This window comes from Delphinapterus leucas, chromosome 7 (assembly GCF_059928025.1).
Source record: "Delphinapterus leucas isolate spDelLeu-1000000601 "Yukka" chromosome 7, BTC_Dleu_Yukka2, whole genome shotgun sequence".
NCBI lineage: Eukaryota > Metazoa > Chordata > Mammalia > Artiodactyla > Monodontidae > Delphinapterus > Delphinapterus leucas.
This window is the reverse complement of record NC_143135.1, coordinates 25,971,426-25,993,768: the sequence shown is the minus strand read 5'-3', so window position 1 is coordinate 25,993,768 and position 22,343 is coordinate 25,971,426. Positions and strand designations below refer to the sequence as shown.

Genomic DNA, 22,343 nt, shown 5'->3' with positions numbered 1-22,343 from the left:
TCTAATCTTTGTTAAGAAAATGGCTATCCCTCATTAACAAAGCTGTAAACACAGTATAACCATCTTGAAGCAAAAATGCATAGCTTGGAGGTCAAGAATTCAGGGTGGAAAAACCAAGATTCAAGTCCCAACTCCACCACTTGCTCTTCAAGGGAACCTGGACAAGATTCTTCACTTTTCTAAGATTCATAAATGAGTAGATGTTGGGGAAAAGAACACCCACATTGCTGTTATGAACATTACATTCAATAAGATGACAGGTGGAAAGCACTTAGCGCAGGGCCTGACATATCATCAGGATTCAAAATTTAGCTGAGATTAATGAACCATCAGTAGGACTTGAGTCTCAGGGACCTTTCTAGGAGTGAGGAGCCACCTTTCTTCCCTTTCATCCTGCGTCATTTTCAATACTCCAGCGTTGTCTGGAATGAAAAGGCAGACCGTTTCCCTATATCACACTAACTGGTTGATTTCAGGCATCAAACCTACAACCTTGACCTTTTTATTATCATCCCAGCAGAACCAGCTCTCTTTATTAGACCTCACTTCAAGGTGTCAGCATGTAAGAGAAATGCAGTACACGGTGCATTTGGTTATTATGAGTCACCACACCTTTTGGATTTATATTTCCATTCATACTATTTGGCACAAAGGAAAAGTTTACCAACTTATTAAGTAATGGAATGGGCCACATTCACTTTACTCAGACTTTATCTAAAGCAAATAAAACCATCAGTGTTTCTCAATCCTATACATGCTTATAAAGGCTGACTCGGGTACCTCGTTCCTCCCCATTAATATAAAAAGTTAATAGTCAACTGTTATTGAATGCTTACTAAATTCCAAGAACTTTATGAAACTCTTTCGTGGACTATCTCATTTAATTCTCAAACAATCCTAGACAGTAGGTACTGACATCCTTACATTAGGAAAGTGAGACTCAGAGAGGTTAAGCAACTTATTTAAGGCCATGCAGCTAGTAAGTGACGGAACCAGGATTCAAATTCAAGTTGGTATGACTCCAAAGTTCACGATCTTTATCACAAAACTGTAACACCAGAAAGAAGTCACAGAGATTAGCAGCAAACACATCCAGAGGCATTCACATCAGTAAAAATTAATTGCAATGAGGTCAGAATTCGACACCAATTAGGTGTTATTCTTTTCACTTTGGGGTCATCTGGACACTGATTAACAAGTTCATTCTTTCATTTATTTCTGTATGTATTTACTGAACAACACTATGTGTTGGGCACTGTGCCAGGTGAGAAAAATGAAAACAACATATTTCCTAACCTGGATTTTCAGTTACTTCTCCCAGGCCTCATTCAAAGGTGAAGGGACATCCACTAGGAGTCCTTTCCTCAAATGCCACGCTTTGGACAAAAACAGTGGACTTGAAAATACAGGAAGTAAGATTTTCTATACGTTATACAAGTTAATCAAGTTCTCTTTTCCAGTTCTTCAGGTACTGTTGCTGTCTGCAATTCCCCAGCGTTAAACAAAATATATGAGGGGCTTCACAGTCTTCCTCAGCTCACCAGACTCTTCTTCCATTGTTCTCCACCATGTGCCCTAAGTTCCAACCATGCTGAGCCGCTCATATTTTCCGAACTCATGGGGCTCCTTCTCACCCTCCATACTTTTACATACGCTGTTGCTTCTGCACAGCATGGCTATTCCTCCTAATATTTCAATTCACCATGTACAAGCCAGCTCAAACATCACCTTCTTTATGACATCCTTCCTGATCATTCCCCACAGTCTGTCTACAACCTTGAATAATCCGACGGAGTTTGATGGTCACCTCTTTCGTTCTTTCAACAAACCATTCCTGCAGTTGAAACAGATTTATGAACAAACAGACCAATATCCCTGCCCTTGGGAAGCTGACATTCTTGTGGTGGGAGAGAAAATAAATATAAGAAATAGGCAAATTATACGGAATGTTATAAGCTGATAAGTGGCATGGAAAGAGATGGGTAGGGTAAGGAGAGTGGGACTGAGGGTCGAGGGGAGGACTGCACACAGGAGGAGCTGCAATTAAAAGCAGTGGTCAAAGTAGAGCCAATTAAGGAAGTGAGAAAGACATGCAGAAGGTGAGGGCCTCTGAACATTTTGCACTACTTCTCCCCACATACATTTCGCATCTCTCATTTGCATTTCAGTCTTCCTCATTAAGCTGGGAGTTCTCCAGGGGCAGGGACTAAGTGAATTATCTTTTTCCTCCCCAGTGTACAGTTCAGCACCTGGCAGGAATTGCTCAGTTTATTGTTTGTTCAGTGAACAAATGAAAGAAAGAAACTCTTCACAGGCTCCACAGTCAGAGAATTGGTCATTTCTCCTACCCCTACATTTTTTAAATGGTACTTTACTGTGTTTGCTTTCAGCATCTCCAATAATCTTCCTGTCTTCTTCACCAGTGATCTCCAAAGTATGGGATGTGCACCAAGGGGTTTCCAGGATCATCCAAGGATGAGAGGCCTGGAGAAGCAGGAAGGAAACACTAGAACTTCTATTCATGCGATTTTTAAATATCAAAACTAAGAGAAAATAAGCACTACTGAAATATAATATATGGGTTGAGGCTGACACCCTCACTCACAGTGGGCCCTGAAATGCCCAAAGGGAAGGAAAGCTTCACTCAAGAATGACATCCCCACTTGGACAGGGCCCATTGCTGTCATTGTTTTTGTTTTTCTTTACATTATACCCTCATCCTAGCAAGCCCTCAACAAATATTTGATGAATAAATGAATGAATATTACAAATAGTGAAAGTTCTGGAGAACTGTCTTTGCACCTCAGTGACCCCTGGTAAGGGCCGGGAAGAACACAGATGTCAGAGACAAAAAGGGCTACACCCATTATTCAAGTCAAGACTTCCCTGTTACCTCAGTCACCTCAGCCAAGGAGCAGCAGCCCTGGTCTATTAAGGGCTTATAGGAGAGGGAAAAAAGGATTTCTTCCTTGTGCCGTTGACTTGTCGAAAGGAAGAAGCTTTTTCATCAGGCTTTTCCTTACCTCCCAACATTCCCTTCTTTATAAACTAGATTCTGATACCTGAGAGATTCTCATGTTGAGTAGGACTCATCCAGCCTCTGTCTTGATGGAAAATAAGTGGCGTGCCACTTAATAAGGGTACCAAAGTAAACCTTTGACTTTGGTATCCTGGACATGGCCAGGCGGGGCTGCTAATTAGAAATGGTTAGCCAGTGCAGCCTTGTGGTACAGGCCCGACAAGCTCTCCCTCAAACCTTCCCTGGGAACAACAAAGCAAGGGTGTGCCAAGGGTACTCAGTGACAACTGGGCTACTGGGTTCTGATCAAACTGTGTAGACTTTCTTCCTCCTTCTCCCCTCCTCCCGGGGTTGGAGACCTAGTACATGAAGATGACAGAGGAAGGCAATCATTTCAGCACAATGATAGTATAGGAGACACCCAATGAGCTGTTTCTCATACTTTGCAAATAACTCCCCACCCAGAAAAGACACTGTGAAAATCCCCTTTAACCCCAACATTCAGTGCCCTGGTGCCATCTGGTCAAGAACACAAGGGAATCAACCAGCATAGAAAGAGGTAAAACACTGAGGATTGGGAACAAATGAATAAAAACTGAAGAGGGCACCAGGGAGACAGAGAAAAGGTAGGAGATGAAGAGAGGAAAAACTTACTTAGCTTCCCAGAACCACTCTCATCTATAAAATGGGAATAATTATTGTAAAGTCCTGAAACTAGGTATAAGTTAACACCTGCACAAATATAGGGAGGAGAATCTCTGATAAGAACCAGGGATTTTAGTTGACTACAAGGTCAGTGTGACAGTGTGATGCATGCGAAAGTTAAAAAAAACAAATACAGTTTCCAGCTGCATGAATAGAAGTAAAACTGTTTGCAATAAATAAGGCAAGAGCATTTCTCTTCTTTCTGCATGGCTTTGAGGTACAGCATTCAGTCTCAAGAGGAACTCTCTTAAGTTCCAGGGTAAAATGACCAGCATAGCAAAGGCCTAGAAATCACAGTACCTGGGATGATCATGGTGAGACCAGCAGGGATGGCTCCCACAGTAAGTACACAGAAACCCAACCCTGCTGACCACCTTGCTCTTGCCTCACCACCTTTTATGCGAATCTAGCCATTGTTAGCCTCTTCCTGATTATGAAACCACCCTCGGACAACAAAGGATTTCACTAAACAGGTCAATCTGATCTAATACTTTTTGTGTATGTATGTGTGTCTGTTTAAATATATAAGCATTTGTTTATATCCTGCCTCGTTATATAAAAGGGATTCAAGGTGGTTTACAGTGATATATACATAAAATGCAAAGTAGCATACAGTGGAGTATAGATAAGAAAGATACTCTCTTATTCTACCTCTTCTCCTCCCCGACAGCCATTTTACCTTGCGTCCCCAAGTCACAACTGCCATCCAGTTTGACCCAACGTCTACTCCCAATAAGCCTGCTTCAGCAACAGCAGCCTGAGTCAGATCTGCGTATTCAGCGTCATCTTCTCTAGCACACTCCTTCAATCCCTACTTAACACAGTTGGTTAGGAACCAGAAACATAACAGTGACAAGACGAGGCCACCGCCCACAAAGATTTCACAGTCCAGCAGCCCACCTTCTTCCCAATGGATAGGAAGTTTAAGAAACTGGCCATGTTGTTTAGATAGCACAAATTTAGGGAGACTAGATTGCTGTTTCCAAAATTTGAAGGGCTCCAACAGGGTTTACCTTTTCTTTCAGTTTTTAACTATGCTATTTTATGTGCACTTTTATTTGAAGAGACCTTAACTTCCTTTTGGATCTAAGTAAGTTATAAATTAGAAATGAGTAAATATAGGGCAGCAATACAGCAGAGCAGTTAAGTGCAGAGGTTTTAGAGTCAGCTATTTTGGTTTCAAATCCAAGCAGCCCTGGCTATTAGCTATGATTTTTAGATTAGATGCATTTAGATAACCAAGATTAGACTTTGGACAAGTATTTGACATCCCTTAGCATCAATTTCTTCATCTTTAAGATGAGAATATCAATACATTGTGAAGATTAAATGGCATGATGTATTGGGTTGGCCAGAAAGTTTGTTCAGGTTTTTCCAAACCAACTTTTTGGCCAACACAACATGTGAAGCACTTCGAGCAGGAGCTGGCACACAGTAAGTGGCCAAGCACTGGTAGATAGTTATCATTAAATGTAAGCATATTTGAAGACATATTATGCAGAAAGGGAAATCTTGATACCAGTGAGCTGAATTGTGACTTCATTATCATCAGCTCTAGAAACAAATTCTGGGTTTCCTCAAACTGATATTTTTACTTATTAGTATATGGAATAAGTTTCTAACTACCAAAACATTTAAAAAACTGCAACAACATAGGCGTAAACTCTGTTGTTACAAGCGGACAAGCAGCAAGATCCCCTCCATCGTGACTGTCATTGGAAGGGAGTTGGGCTCCGTGTCTTATAAATTTCTTTCCTACTGTAAGACCCTGAACTTGAATTAAATCTACCATAGAGTGAGAACAAAAGAATCATGCTAGCTTGACCTCAGAAGACGAGATTAGAAAAACTGGAGAATGGAGCCTGAGTTTCCACATAACTGGAGCTGCTGGCTCAGGGTCTCTTCCCTCTGCTGTCACTGAGCTGCCCTGGAGCCCAAAGGCAGGGCGGCCTCACTGAGGCTGCCGGCTCTGGAGGGGCCCCACTAGCCAAAGCCGTGACCGTCCTGGGGACCGTGGGCCAGTTCCCTGAAACTTGGACCTTGAAGGCCACCTTTATTCACACAAAGAAGATTTTTCCATTTGGAGGTCAACGTGTCAGAGGAGATTGGTTCAAGGTGGTGGAGTAGAAGGAAGTGCTCTCACTCCCTCTTGCGAGAGCACCAGAATCACAACTAACTGCTGGACAACCATCGACAGGAAGACACTGGAGCTCACCAAAAAAGATGCCCCACATCCAAAGACAAAGGAGAAGCCGCAATGAGACGGTAGGAGGGGCGCAATCACAATAAAATCAAATCCCATAACCACTGGGTGGGTGGCTCACAAACTGGAGAACAATTATGCCACAGAGTCCGCCCACTGGAGTGAAGGTTCTGAGCCCCACATCAGGCTTCCCAACCTGGCTGTCCGGCAACGGGAGGAGGAATTCCTAGAGAATCAGACTCTGAAGGCTAGCAGGATTTGATTGCAGGCCTTTGACAGGACTGGGGGGAACAAAGACTCCACTCTTGGGGGGCACACAAAAAGCAGTGTGTGTGCATCAGGACCCAAGGGGAAGGAGCAGTGACCCCATAGGAGACTGAACCAGACCTACCTGCTAGTGTTGGAAGGTCTCCTGCAGAGGCTGGGGGCAGCTGTGGCTCACCACGGGGGGATGGACACTGGAAGCAGAAGTTCTGGGAAGTACTCCTTGGCATGAGGCCTCCCGGAGTCCGCCATTAGCCCCACCAAGGAGCCTGTGGGCTCTGGTGCTGGGTCACTTCAGGCCAAACAACCAACAGGGCGTGAACTCAGCCCCACCCATCAGCAGACAAGCAGATTAAGGTTTTGCTGAGCTCTCCCTGCCAGAGCAACACCCAGCTCTACCCATCACCAGTCCCTCCCATCAGGAAGCCTGCACAAGCCTCTTAGATGGCCTCATCCACCAGAGGGCAGACAGCAGAACCAAGAAGAACTACAATCCTGCAGCCTGTGGGACTGTATGGGACCTAATGGGACCTAATTCTGACCTAATTAAAAGCTTTTGCACAGCAAAGCAAACTATAAACAAGACAAAAAGACAACCCTTAGAATGGGAGAAAAGATTTGCCAACGAATTAACAAAGGATTAATCTCCAAAATGTATAAATAGTTCATGCAGCTCAATATTAAAAAAACAATCCAATCAAAAAATGGGCAGAAGAACTAAATAGACATTTCTCCAAAGAAGACATACAGGGCTTCCCTGGTGGTGCAGTGGTTGAGAGTCCGCCTGCCGATGCAGGGGACACGGGTTCGTGCCCCGGTCCGGGAAGATCCCACGTGCCGCGGAGCGGCTGGGCCCGTGAGCCATGGCCGCTGAGCCTGCGCGTCCGAAGCCTTTGCTCCGCAACGGGGGAGGCCACAACAGTGAGAGGCCTGCGTACCGCAAAAAAAAACAAAAACAAAAAAAAAACAACTACAATGAGTATCACTTCACACTGGCTAGTATGGGCATCATCAGAAAATCTACAAACAACAAATGCTGGAGAGGGTGTGGAGGAAAGGGAGCTCTCTTGCACTGTTTGTGAGAATGTAAATTGATACAGCCACTATGCAGAACAGTATGGAGGTTCCTTAAAAAACTAAAAATAGAGTTACCATATGACCCAGCAATCCCACTACTGGGCATATGCCCAGAGAAAACCATAATTCAAAAAGACACATGTACCCCAATGTTCACTGCAGCACTATTTACAATAGCCAGGTCATGGAAGCAACCTAAATGCCCACCGACAGACGAATGGATAAAGAAGATCTGGTACATATATACAATGGAATATTATTCAGCCATAAAAAGGAATGAAATTGGGTCTTTTGTAGAGAAGTAAATCAGAAAGAGCAAAACAAATATCGTATATTAACGCATATATGTGGAATCCAGAAAAATGGTACAGGTGAACTGGTCTGCAAGGCTGAAATAGAGACACAGATATAGAGAACACATATGAACACCAAGGGGGGAAAGCGGGGAGGGGGAGGTGATGGTGGTGGGATGAATTGGGAGATTGAGATTGACATATACACACTAACATGTATAAAACAGATAACTAATAAGAACCTGATGTATAAAAAATAAATAAATAAATCAGGAGGAAAAAAAAGAAAAAGAAAAATTGAAGGCAGTTTTCTGAAGCACTGCAAAGATAAGGGATTTCTGGACCTGGGAAGACTCATCTGGCCAGAGGCCAGAACAAAAAGTGCTGAATTATTTTCGTTGGTTCCTGGAAACCAAATGCAAATCTAACCAATAATCAGTCAATATTTATCGTATCCAGGATTATGAAAAGCTCCAGACATTGTCCCAGAAACAGAATATGAGGTCATTAAGGATGACAGTGACCATGAACCTGCCTTTTTATCTCAGGATCTGGGCTGCGTCCTCTGAGGCACAGGTCAACCGTGGTGCTTTCAGTTGTAAGCTGCCAGGCCTAGGTCTCACTCAAATTTGCTCAGAGATACCATTCTTCAGTTCCTCTCCTAGATAGTGAAGCACATGCTTTGAAGAGCCACAGCATTTAATTCTGGAGACAGTTACCGCAAGGCTGGTGATGATATTCCCAAAATATTGTTCCCTTGCAAAATATTGATCAGAAGCGTGAAGGTAAAGGAGTAACAGAAGAGCCTCTGGCCTGAATATTTTTCAAGTTTGCACCTGAGCGCCTGAAGGAAAAATACATCAAATCAAAGAAATTTAAAAATCTGAAAAATACTTGTCCTTATCAGGTAATTTTAAAATAAATTGTTGTGTTTTTTTTTTGCAGTACTTGGGCCTCTCGCTATTGTGGCCTCTCCCGCTGCGGAGCACAGGCTCCGGACGCACAGGCTCAGCGGCCATGGCTCACGGGCCCAGCCGCTCCGCGGCACGTGGGATCTTCCCGGACCGGGGCACGAACCCGTGTCCCCTGCATCGGCAGGCGGACTCTCAACCACTGCGCCACCAAGGAAGCCCTAACTTGTTATTTTTAAAGCTGCCTTCCAGTTCCTTACAGATGAATGTTAACTTTGTTCCCAATCAAAAGCTTTTTTATGCATTTGGTCCCAAGTTGTCATGCTGCCTACAATATTTGCAATAAAGCAATTAGAAGCCATAGAGTAAACAAAATGTGTTCGGTAGGATGGCAGGCTCAGGAAGCAGATCAGAAATATTCACACACTGTCTGTCAGGGTGTTTTCTGGCTTTTTCTCTGTTTTATTCATTTATACTAATGTGTGGACAAGGGGGTTGAAAACATTTTGCTAAGAATGAACCCCTGAGTTTTATATGTAATTTCTAAGCTTATCCTCGGGAAAGAAGCCACAATCTGTTTTCAGACAAGAGTAAAACACTTGCAATTCCGCTTGAAAAACAACGTCCAATCTTCCCTCAAATTGAGATGCCAGAGCAACTAGATTGCGATTTAAATCAGAGAACAAAATTAGCCCAGGTACACCAGGGTGGAAGGAGAGGCAGAACAGACACTGGTAGATAGCCTATGAATTCAAAACGTAGAGCCTTCCTCCTGGCCCCAGCCAATTTTGACTTCCAACAAATTAGAGAAATATATTGGCAGTTCACCTACGATTCACTGGTAAACTAACATATTTCAGCAGCTACTTTGTGACCGCCTTTTGAGGTGAGCCTTTTAAAATTCCATAAAGGACTGGGCTGTAACAATAACTGCTGGAGTGCACAATAACCCTTGGCAGGGCTCTAATGAAAAACAAAAATCTCCACCTAATTCCAACAATTTGCCATAGTAACGGAAGTCTTCATATTATTAATATTAGCATGGCCTGAGGAAGAGTTAGAACCTCAGTGAGGGGCAGGGACTGACAACAGCAGCTAAAATATTGCACCTCCTGGTTAAACCCAATGAGATTCGAGTTCCAAGTTGGGTTCAAAAAGCACAAATTCGGACCGATATCAATATCAAGGATGGACTTAGCCAAACAGCTTCATGTGCAGCAGAAATGAACTGATCATCCTGGTTGGATAGGGGCTGGGCCAGCTAAGACTTCTTTGTGTTACGGGTGGGTAAGTGGATCCGTTTGTTGGTTCTTCTTTTTTTTTTTTTTTAACATCTTTATTGGAGTATAATTGCTTTACAATGGTGTGTTAGTTTCTGCTTTATAATAAAGTGAATCAGTTATACATATACATAAGTTCCCATCTCTCTTCCCTCTTGCATCTGCCTCCCTCCCACCCTCCCTATCCCACCCCTCTAGGTGGTCACAAACCACCGAGCTGATCTCTCTGTGCTATGCGGCTGCTTCCCACTAGCTATCTATTTTACGTTTGGTAGTGTACATATGTCCATGCCTCTCTCTCACTTTGTCCCAGCTTACCCTTCCCCCTCCCCACATCCTCAAGTCCATTCTCCAGTAGGTCTGTGTCTTTATTCCCGTCTTACCCCTAGGTTCTTCATGACTTTTTTTTTTCTTAGATTCTATATATATGTGTTGGCATATGGTATTTGTCTCTCTCTTTCTGACTTACTTCACTCTGTATGACAGACTCTAGGTCTATCCACCTCGTTACAAATAGCTCAATTTCGTTTCATTTTATGGCTGAGTAATATTCCATTGTATATATGTGCCATATCTTCTTTATCCATTCATCCGATGATGGACACTTAGGCTGTTTCCATCTCCTGGCTATTGTAAATAGAGCTGCAATGAACATCGTGGTACATGACTGTTTTTGAATTATGGTTTTCTCAGGGTATATGCCCAGTAGTGGGATTGCTGGGTCGTATGGTAGTTCTATTTTTAGTTTTTTAAGCAACCTCCATACTGTTTGTTCTCCATAGTGGCTGTATCAATTTACATTCCCACCAACACTGCAAGAGGGTTCCCTTTTCTCCACACCCTCTCCAGCATTTATTGTTTCTAGATTTTTTGATGATGGCCATTCTGACTGGTGTGAGATGATATCTCATTGTAGTTTTGATTTGCATTTCTCTAATGATTAATGATGTTGAGCATTCTCTCATGTGTTTGTTGGCAATCTGTATATCTTCTTTGGAGAAATGTCTATTTAGGTCTTCTGCCCATTTTTGGATTGGGTTGTTTGTTTTTTTGTTATTGAGCTGCATGAGCTGCTTGTAAATCTTGGAGATTAATCCTTTGTCAGTTGCTTCATTTGCAAATATTTTCTCCCATTCTGAGGGTTGTCTCTTGGTCTTATGGTTTCCTTTGCTGTGCAAAAGCTTTTAAGTTTCATTAGGTGCCATTTGTTTATTTTTGTTTTTATTTCCATTTCTCTAGGAGGTGGGTCAAAAAGGACCTTGCTGTGATTTATGTCATAGAGTGTTCTGCCTATGTTTTCCTCTAAGAGTTTGATAGTGTCTGGCCTTACATTTAGGTCTTTAATCCATTTTGAGTTTATTTTTGTGTATGGTGTTAGGGAGCGTTCTAATTTCATACTTTTATATGTACCTGTCCAGTTTTCTCAGCACCACTTATTGAAAAGGATGTCTTTTCTCCACTGTATATTCTTGCCTCCTTTATCAAAGATAAGGTGACCATAAATGCGTGGGTTTATCTCTGGGTTCTCTATCCTCTTCCATTGATCTATATTTCTGTTTTTGTGCCAGTACCGTACTGTCTTGATTACGGTAGCTTTGTAGTATAGTCTGAAGTCAGGGAGCCTGATTCTTCTTACAAACTGGATTAAAGATTTCACCTCCACATTCCCATAAAAGTAAGCACACCTGGGGATAAACATAATCCCAGATTCACCCACTCTTCTCTTTGAGTTCTGTAACCAGCTGAGATCCCTGCTGGCAGAGAATTGAGGACTTAGTGGGGAGGGAGGGAACACGTTCTGATTGGAGGAGTTTCTATTCCACAGAGGTGCCTTTATCTCTGCAAATATGTCCCACTGGCAGGTTTGCTGGAACCAGATCTATCTCTCCAAGGCAAGGGCATTTCAGGACTCAGCCTAAGGTGGCATCTATTTAGTTCAAAAGTTTGCCATCAATAGAGCCCACAATCTGCCTAGCAGGGCCTGTGTGGTTCCCCCCCTCCCCTGCCCCAACCCCATCCCTGGTGAAAGGCACTAATCCCAGGTGAGGGGAAATAGCCAGAGTCGCGAGAGAGAGAGAGAGAGAGAGAGAGAGAGAGAGAGAGAGAGAGAGAGAGAGAGAAAGAGAGAGAGAGAGAGAGAGAGAGAGAGAGAGAGAGAGAGAGAGAGAGCCTTCACAAAATAATTTTTGCAAAGGTTCAGGTAGTGATAAGGAATGGGGTGAGGGGGGGATGATTTGCATTAATCTAACATCCTAGCATTAAATTCAGTCCAAGTGGGCTTTTGTCAAAAATCATACCAAATGCTGGGAAATGATAATCAACTGAAAGCAAAGTGGTCCTTCCTTACAGAACGGTTTCAAATTCACCATCTTTGTAATGGGAGAGGAGGATCTGGAGATAGGGAAGTGGGTTTCTGAAAGACACTGCAGATCACAAATGTGCTCATCTAACACTATCAATGACATCTCATCCCAGATGGCAAGTGAAGGAGACACTGGGATTTAAGGCATCTAGACACTTGCCAACAGAATATGAAGACATTAGGGAAAAAAAAAAAAAAAAACAAGAATCCTTGAATTGCGTTGTTTAAAAGGCATAGAGGTCTAAAATTAATCTAAGGAACAAGTTCAAGAATAATAAGCATCTAAACCTCAGAATAATGTGAACTTCCAAATGCAGAGAACGGGGATGCTGACTAAATTCAAATCTGTTCAGAGACTTTATTCCAGGGCACGAGGCTGAGCTGCTGTCATGTACACAAGTGGGGTGTAAAGTCAATGGGATTACATTTTCCTAATTATTTTCTCCTTGAGCTTTACAGCACACACACAAAATGAGATCAGCCGGGACCTGCCTCTCTAACAAATCACTCCGATTTAAACATTGCTCACATAAACAAAGCGGGTGGGGTGGGGGAGAGAGGCACAAGGCTGGGAAAAGGCAGAGAAGGGCTTCTTCAATCACAGTTGCAAGGAACAAAAACCTGGAGGGGGAAAAGAGTTGTTGGACCGCCACCAAATCTCTCCCACTGGAGACAAGAGCCCATCTGCTGAGCTCGGCAACTTCGCTTTAACTACCATTCAGCTCGCGTCTCTGCAGAGATCTGTCTGCCGAACTGGCAGATGGACCCCTGCTTCCCTGAGTCGCTGTGTTATTTGTTTAATAAATTTAATTAATATCCATACTGCATTGGATTTCTCCCAGAAAGGAGGCCGAAGTGTTCCCTTTCCCAATAGCTACATGATGAGTGATTTTCCGGAAAAGGGCAGATAACGGTGCCCCGGGGCACGCTGAAAAATTAAAAGTACTGTGTGCGTACGTTTCTTTACATGTATTAATTTTTGCTACGCACTAATATAGTTTTGATGGGTATTTTAACTTCATGAAAGTACGCAGTTCTAAAAAAGGCAGATTATCGCTTTTTTCAGATCAGTTATATTTGTTGGAATGTTTTTTAAAGAATCCAGTTCAACCACATATTTAACATTTTTATCTATTTCCTCCCAAACGGTGGGTCCTGAATGTTAAGGAGGTTCCCTTTGGCAAACAGCTAGCTCCACGACCGTTGTTAACACATTGAAAAATCTCCCTGGTCATGTTGAACTTGTATGATTTCCTAAGCTGAAAAATGTGGCCACTGCAAAATGGAGAATAGAAAAGGTCTTAACAAAATCAAGGCAGTAGCGTGCTCCCTCGTCACTAACTGCAGTGCCAAGCTTCTTGGTGACAGAGTCCCTGCAATCAACAAGTATGAATTAAAAGTGTTTTACTTGCCTTGTTATTCAATGTCATCCTGTCTTTCTTGGCACCATATTTCATCTTACTCTAGATTTCCCAGAGTATGTTCCAAGAAAGAATAGACCCTTGAGGATGAAAATGTCTAGGAAACATTATGTCAAAGAAGGTTCAACAGGCTTCTTCACTGCACGACTTCTCAGAGCCTTTAATGTGCTAATAGGTATTGTGAATATTCCTGTAGATGAGGGTGGGGTTCAATATAAAAGGCAGCATTTCCCAAAACCCAGACCTGTTTGATTCATCACTATATCCCAAGCCTTAATATAGGGCTTGGCAAATAGTAGGTACTCATTAGTATTTGCTGAATGAATGAATCAAAGGAACAAATGAATGAACAAAGAAGTAACTCCCCCAGTGGTTTTGCTTAGGGATAACCCTTGGGCACCTGAACCTGACCACTGATAAGATTTTATTAAAGAACAAATGAACAAAATCACCTCCATCCTAAGGAAGAATTGAAGGAAGTTAAATCAAATACTGAATTTGGAGGGTTTCACTTTCAAGGTGCTATTTTCTTATATTAGGTTTATTCTGCATTTAAACTCTTCGCCACTGTTCAATATCCTAAACAATCTCCCTTTCTTTTACAAATCAAGAAAACCTGATCTTGTAGAATTCTGTAAACTTCTCAGCTCCTTGGCAGTACCCTAATTTACTTGTGTTTGATATGCATAATCTCTTCCTAGGAACTGAATAATGAATTCAGTTCAATCGCAGGCATTGAGGTGGTGATAAAGATAAAAAATTACTCCTTTCAACAGAATTATTTTAAATGCAAAAGCTAACAAAGGCAGAATTATTTTGAGAGTTTATTGATAATCTCAATGTTAAACTTGTCAAATTGAAATTAAAGTTTTATTTAATAGGAAAAAATAACAATTATTTTAATGTAGGTTACCCCTTCTGCATTTTGTCTAAAACAATCCCCTATTGCTCATTTTCCTTCCATAATTTTCCTACAATATTCCATCCTGTTGATACAGCACTGAATTCACTCATCTTTCTCCTACAATTTCAGACAACTACAGCCCCTCCTGCTAATTAGATATGCTCATAGAGAATGCAAAGAACTGGCACTGGATCCTACATGTCCAAATAACTAGATGATAGAAATCTCTCCTCTAATTCTGCTGGCTACTAATTTCTAAACTTAAAGAAAAAACCTTCTGTTACCTAACGATTTCAAACTGCTGATTGCAGTTTTATGCTGAAAGATCTCAGAAGGCTTCGCTAACATTAAAACCTTTAGAAGTAAAAGGAGAAATGAAGCCTTAAATAAGCATGCATTTTTTTAAATTTCCTGCATCAAAATATTTCTTGAATTGGGAGAATAAATAATCAATAGATAGAATTCAGAAAATATTATGGGCTAGATTTTAGGAAGTGGGGGGGAAAGAAGGGGCAGGAAACTCGATATTAATTGGATGCCTACTTACATGCCAGCCACAGGGTACAGTACTTGTAATAAAAATAATCAATGAGAGCTAACATTTAGTTATGTGACAGATACTGTGATAAATCTTTATATGGAAATCTATTCCTGACAATAGTTACTATTATTATGATTTTAAGGTGAGGAAACTGGGGCTCAGAGATGCTAAGCAATGTGCCACAGGTCATACGACTAGTAAGTAGAGTGGGGGAGCCCAGATTTGAACCTGGCCAATCTGACTCCAGGGCTTACGCTCCCAGCCACTATGTGTTCCCACCTCTTGCATGTATTACCTTATCTCAGAGGCTATATACAACAATATCAGATGCTCTCGGCCCTTCCAGATGGAAAAAGACATGATGAAAATATGTTGCATTAATACTCCAAATATATGGTAATGGCAGAAATTTGTTATAACTTGATGTTTGATGTTTATAAAGACAACCCCTGAACTAAAATCTGTTAACTTCATCAAAAGCCGAGGTCCCTCTGCACTGACATAGCTGTCTTTTCCTCTACCAGATTTTCTAGCCTATATTTCAATGTGATTTTCTCTTGCAGGTATCATTTTCAATAGTCTACCTAATGTGATGTGCTGTAATTGATTATATCCCCCGCCAACTCCCTCCTCATTTTAGGAGCAGCAATTAATACAGGCACCTCTATTCAACAATAAACTCAGACAAAAAACAAATAAGTACCTCTCTACAGTTGTCTGCCTTCTCCCCAAAAGACCTCATTTTCCTGTAAGACAACATGAAATCTTTTGTTTTGTGTGTGTGTGTATTGTTGGTTTTTTAAAATAAATTTATTTATTTATTTATTTTTGGCTGTGTTAGATCTTTGTTGCTTCGCGCGGGCTTTCTCTAGTTGTGGCGAGCGGGGGCTACTCTTCGTTGCAGTGCACAGGCTTCTCATTGTGGTGGCTTCTCTTGTTGTGGAGCATGGGCTCTAGGCGTGTCGGCTTCAGTGGTTGTGGCATGTGGGCTCAGTAGTTGTGGCTCATGGGCACTAGAGCTCAGGCTCAGTAGTTGTGACACACAGGCTTAGTTGCTCCGTGGCATGTGGGATCTTCCCGGACCTGGGCTCAAACCCATGTCCCCTGCATTGGCAGGCAGATTCTTAACCAATGCACCACCAGGGAAGTCCCTAATTTTTTTTTTAATTGGAGTATAGGTGATTTACAATGTTGTATTAGTTTCAGGTGTACAGCAAAGTGAATCAGTTATACATATATCATATATCCGCTCTTTTTTTAGATTCTTTTCCCATATAGGCCATTACAGAGTACTGAGTAGAGTTCTCTGTGCTATACAGTAGGTTCTTATTAGTCATCTATTTTATATATAGTAGTGTGTATATGTTAATCCCAGAAAAATTTAACAAATATTTTGGTTGGTAGACAAAATAAATACTAATAGGCACACATTGGGCACCGTCTGAGTGCCCTCTCTCTGCTACTACATGCCAGATTGGATACATTCTATTATCCTTACTTCACATAGATACTGTATTAGTTTATTCATTGTAGTATAACAAATGACCCCCAAACTTTGCAGCTTAAAACAATAAACATTTATTATCTCACCATTTCTGTGGGTAAGGAATTCGGGCACAGCTTAGTTGGGTGTCTCTGGCTCAAGGTCTCTCCAGAAATTGCAGCCAAACTGTCAGGTGGGGTTGCAACCTCACCTGAAGGCTCTAGCCAAGTGGGGAAGGATGTACTTTCAAGCTCATTCACATGGTTGTCAGCAAGATCTATTTCCCCAAGAGGAGTTAGATTGAAGGTATCAGTTCCTTTTTGGCTGTTAGCCAAAGCCCACCCTCAGTTCCTTGCCACATGGCTCCTCTCTGTAGGGCAGCTCCCACTGTAGCAGTCGGCTTCCCTCAGAGAGAGAGAGAATGAGAGGGAGAGAAAGAGAGGCCAAGATAGAAACCATGGTATTTATGTCACTTAATCTTCGAAGTGACATCACACCACTTTTGCCATATTCTATTTGTTATAATTGAATGTAGGTCCAGCCTACAATCAATGACAAGGGATTACATAGGGTTTGAAAACCAGGAGTCAGGAACCATTGGGGGCCATCTTAAAGGTTGCCTACCTACTTCCAATGTTGCATTTTTGTGCCCCTAAAGGGAAAAAGACACACACACACACGAAAATCTATAAAATAATTCTTATTTCCCAATATTTCTGTTTCAAAATGAAATGAACACATTTAGGAAAAGTCATTCGACAAGTATTTAGAGTGGCTAACAGGACCAGACACTGTTATTGAACGTTTTCTAAAAGAAATAACTAAAATGGTGTTGTAAAAATTCACCAGGACCACTTCTTTCCCCCCAGGCAGAGACAAAGGAGAATAAAGATTAAGACAACCATTGTTCTTTTCTAATTAAAACCACCTCAGCATTTACTGTTACAGACTATTTTAAGAATGTCTTCTGAAGCTAGAGCAGTGACAAGCAAATCCACTTGCCCACAGATATAGAACACAATCTCGGGGCTTCCCTGGTGGCGCAGTGGTTGAGAGTCCGCCTGCCGAGGCAGGGGACACGGGTTCGTGCCCCGGTCCAGGAAGATCCCACATGCCGCGGAGCGGCTAGGCCCGTGAGCCATGGCCGCTGAGCCTGCGGGTCCGGAGCCTGTGCTCTGCAACCGGAGAAGCCACAACAGTGAGAGGCCCGCGTACCGCAAAAAAAAAAAAAACCACATTCTCTAACACGAGATTTAATAATGATAGCAGTGCTATTTTGATCCCCATATGCCTTCCTCTTCTGTCTTATAGCTCAATTGATCAGAATTGAGCTATAAGGAAGAGGGGTATTATTTACTGATTCCCTTCAAAATTCAATATATTGATACATTAAGCAGGGACCATCCACAGTAAATAGTACAAACTAGACACCTTGTCCCTGATGCTAAGAAAACACTTAAGCGTCTCCAGAATTTTAAGTGCCTCAAGGGAGAATAAAATGAGAAGGGTGAAAGGAACACATTTTTTTTTAAGGTGTGTATTTATTTATCTATTTATTTTTGGCCACGCCCCCTGCAGTAGAAGTGCAGAGTCCTAGCCACTGGGCTGCCAGGAATTCCCAGGAACACATTCTTTACTGAAAGAGCGTTTACCAAAAAGAAACTGAGAAATAACCTATATGGGAAAATAATCTGAAAAAAAATGGATATAGGTATCTGTATAACTGAATCACCTTGCCGTACACCTGAAACTAACACAACACTGTAAATCAAATACACTCCAATATAAAATAAAAAAATTTTAAAAAAGAAACTGAGAAGATACAGAATTACCTGAATCTACCTTGAGTTGGCAAGACCCCCCTCACCCCCCCCACTGCCACCAATCAAAACGGGGACTCACAAGATGGCTTAGGTTCAACTATAGAGAAATAATATTCCATTTTGCACACCTACGTTTTTGAAAAAGACCTATTACACAAGCAAATAAATACTTTACAACCTGTAATAAGTGCCAAAAAGGAAAGAGGGGAAAATGATAGAGGGAGAGTGACAGAGAATTGCTTTGTCGAGAAAGATCCCTCTAGAGAGGTGATATTTAAGCTGAGACATGATGGAGGAGAGAAGTTTCCAGGCATGTAAAAAGTAGGACAAGGAGTTTTCCAGGTTGAGAGTGAAACTGAGCAAGATCCTGTGGGGCTCCCAGGCATGGAAGCCTTCCTGTCCCCCGTTTCTTGTAGGCAAGACTCCAGCCTCCATGACCTTCCCTGGGTTCCAAAGGGCAGATTTGAACAGTTGCTAATCAAGGGAGAAGCAGCCAAGAGACCACCTGAGGCGAGATTAAAGGGACGAGAGAAGCTCATCAAGATTAGGAGACCGACCACCTGAGATGAGAGTAAAGGCATGCAGACCCTGCACACACCCTAATCTTATCAGCAACCCCACCCTTGAACTATTGCTATAAAACTCCTCATCAAATCCTCCCAAGTTGGGACACATAGTTTTTCAGGGCAGGAGCCCATTGTGTCCCCCTTTGCCTGGTAAGGCAATGAAGCTGTCCTTTTCTACTTCACCCAAAACTCTGTCTCGGAGATTTGAATTGGCACTGGTGCACAGAGGCCGAGCTTTCGGCATCAAGAGGATAGCATGTTTCCTGATAAGAGGAAGAGGCTGGCATGCTGCAGGAATCGAAAGAAGGCCATCTCTGGATGAGGCAGAGAACGGAATAAAATGAGATCACACCAGCTACTCAGAGGGAAATGGATAGGGCATGACTGGCCGTGGAGAAATCAGTTATGAGGCTGCTGCTGGAATTTAGGTAAGAGATGGTGGTGGCTCAATCTGGAGCATTGTTAGTGGAAACAGAAGTTAGAGGCAAGAAATATTTAGGAAGTAAAGATAAGCAGTGAGACTGGATAGGAGGGTGAGAAAGAGGTGGAGAGAGAAAATGAGAAAGTGAGAGAGAGAGAGGAAGAAAGATGACTTCTATGTGGACAATTTCCATGTGTCTGGGTTAATAATGTGGCGAGCAGTATGCTTCAACGTGACCACCTCTTGGCTTTGAGAAAACAGCTTCCCATGTGCCTCAAGAAAAATTCTGAAGAACCCAATCGTCACTTCTTTTTATCCCGTCAGCCACAGGCGAAATCTTCCATTCATTGGGAAATCAGACAGGAAACAAAATAAAATGCCTCCAGAAAGAGAGCTGAGAAGTTAAGAGTATGCACAGAATCCAGAGAGGGTCTTCATTGACCATATATTCCAACCATTTTATTTTAACAGATAAGAAAAGCTTGACTCAGAGAAGTGAAGGAGCAGGACAAGTTAACAGCCAGTTAAAGGCAGAACGAAGGCTAGAATCCAGTTCTTCTGATTGGACCAAATACAAATGAAGCAATATGACAAATGAGTACAATGATTACATGTACTTAGTAGCCATGTATCCATAATTTCCTTTCCTCCCTCCTCCAATCCTTGGTGAAAGAGGTATGGCATTTGAATGCAAATTGCAGGGGGTGTGGGCAGGTAATATTTTGCATCGATTTTTGAAGAGAGCCTGCTAAACATACTCTGTGGGACACTAAACTGTAGAGGTCTAAATGTTATTGAAGAAAAGGAAGGAAAGATGCAAGGGAGGGAGGGAAGGACAGAAGGACAGAGGGAGGAGAGAGAGAGAGGGAGAAAGCTGAAATTTTTAACCTCAAATTACATTGTTGAAAATGAACAAATTTGGACCCTATATGAACCTTAATGTGATTCCTCCTTTGCTTTACTAGGTTATAAATGATATGAAATTTATGTGAAAACTTTTAATATTTCAATTCCTAAGTCTAAGAATCTAATTTTATAATCTTTTCTACATTTTTCTAGTCTTCCAATTCTAGTAATTTTCTAATATCAAGAAAGAAACGGATTATGAATTCAGAAATAGGTAACCAATGAAAAGAGAGATGATAAATGCAAGCTATTATGATTTTAGCTCTAGTATTCCCTTCCCAAATGATATTTCAACCCTAGAGGCTTCTCAACCCACGCCCCCATCCACTCACATTTATTTTTAACTCTCCTTTACAAACCCATTCCGATACAAATTTAGAGAAAAATCTATGTAAAAGATTTCAAATTGTTATTCATCTCACAGTAACATGTTTGACTAAATTCAAGTTCTCAGGAAAAGACAACACTGAGTGAAGTCTTCCATGCAAACTTACATCTCCAAGCTTTCAAAAAAAAAGAATGCTTATGTCAACAGATACAATTTTACATGAGAAACAAATAGCTTTCATGCACATTTACACCCACCAACAGAGAAAACAATCTAGCCTAGAGCAACCTACTTTTCCTAAAATTATGGGTACCCTATGCAAGTTGAAAATGTCTGTTTGAAAGCTTTAAAGCCAGAATTAATTTTGTTTGTTTTAAGATAGCCACCAAGTATCTTTCCTCTTAACAGGAAAGTTAGTTCTTTGGATCTGGGCACATTGCAACTTTGAAGTTTGGATAGATCAATTGCCTCTCTTTCTATATTTCATGCTCTCACACTCAAAATGGCTGGCTCAATTTAGATAACATTTTCCTCCAAACACCCCTCATTGTAAAGCACAGTGTGACTGCTCAGAAAGTTATGAGTCATGGAAAAGAGGAGGTTATAAAGCCTTTCTCCTCTAAACTAAATAAAAGCATTTACTGCCAACCACAGGAGAGGAAAGTCAAATCAGTCCTCCTGCAAGCCAATGAATCAGTTCTATATCCTCCCACAAGATTCTTCTCAAATAATTTGCAAAAGAATTAGCACAGCCTTCACCAAAGGAGTTGAAAAAACATCCCACTGTGTTTCTGTAATTCACTGATGAATTTATGAGAGTTGATAATTTTCTTGTCAACAGAAAGATCCAACTTCACTCTTTTCCAATTCAGTTTTGTATGTAAGTGATACCTTGCAGTTTAAATAATAAACCTTAATCAAGTAATAAAATAAGGTAACCCCTGGCATTTTACTATGTCATAAACAAATTCAACCCCACCACATCCCCAGACTATCTCAGGACCAATGTATAAAGACTCAGTCCACAGCCAAGGGATTCGTGGGCCTTTAATCCCGTCAGGCTGGGGAGAAAAGAGGAAGAGAGACAGTGAATGGTCCAAGCCTACTCTTTACCCCATGCCTTTCTCCAGTGTTTTCTGCCAAGAAAGCAAAGGAGTTTTTAAAACATTTTCATGATAGTAATCTATTCACAGCGACCCAAAAGAAAGTAAGAGTCCATGATTCTTCTTAATATAGAGAAATAAATACTACCACTAGCTACTACTAGGTGAGTGCCTCTTCCACAGAGGTAAGCATTTATTTGTTTGTTTGTTTTTGCTAAGTTGTTCATTTTTTAAATATAAATTTATTTATTTATTTATTTTTGGCTGCGTTGGGTCTTCGCTGCTGCACACGGGCTTCCTCTAGCTGCGGCGAGCGGGGACCACTTCTCATTGCGGTGGCTTTTCTTGTGGAGCAGGGGCTCTAGGCGCACGGGCTTCAGTAGTTGTGGCACATGAGCTCAGCAGTTGTGGCTTGCGGGCTCTAGAGCGCAAGCTCAGTAGTTGTGGTGCACGGGCTTAGTTGCTCCGCGGCATGTGGGATCTTCCCGGACCAAGGCTCGAACCCATGTCCCCTGCACTGGCAGGCGGATTCTTAACCACTGCGCCACCAGGGAAGTCCAGCATTTATTATTTACCTAGTTTTCCACTCAAGGGCTATCCCCACGCCCACCCCTACCTCCATCCCAACCTCCATCCCAACCCCCAGCCGCATCACCCAGTCCACTGCCAGGACAGAAGGCAGCACGCACTGATCTGACTTGTAACGTGGCTCCAGGAAAATAGTGCATCAGGT

At 41.9% G+C, this 22,343-nt stretch overlaps 1 protein-coding gene across 7 annotated transcripts in view; it reads right to left on the bottom strand.

The window, feature by feature from the left end:
• The window catches only part of LOC111179808 (uncharacterized), a 186,924-nt gene that overhangs the window by 108,893 nt on the left and 55,688 nt on the right, over positions 1-22,343 (bottom strand). Inside the window, exon 4 of one of the 7 annotated variants that reach the window (XR_016393807.1) lies at positions 2,376-2,484. The exons of the other annotated variants lie outside the window; for them this stretch is intronic. The gene's annotated coding sequence lies outside the window, so the exon portion shown is untranslated. The remainder of the gene's footprint in view (positions 1-2,375; positions 2,485-22,343) is intronic. 7 annotated transcript variants of the gene reach the window in all.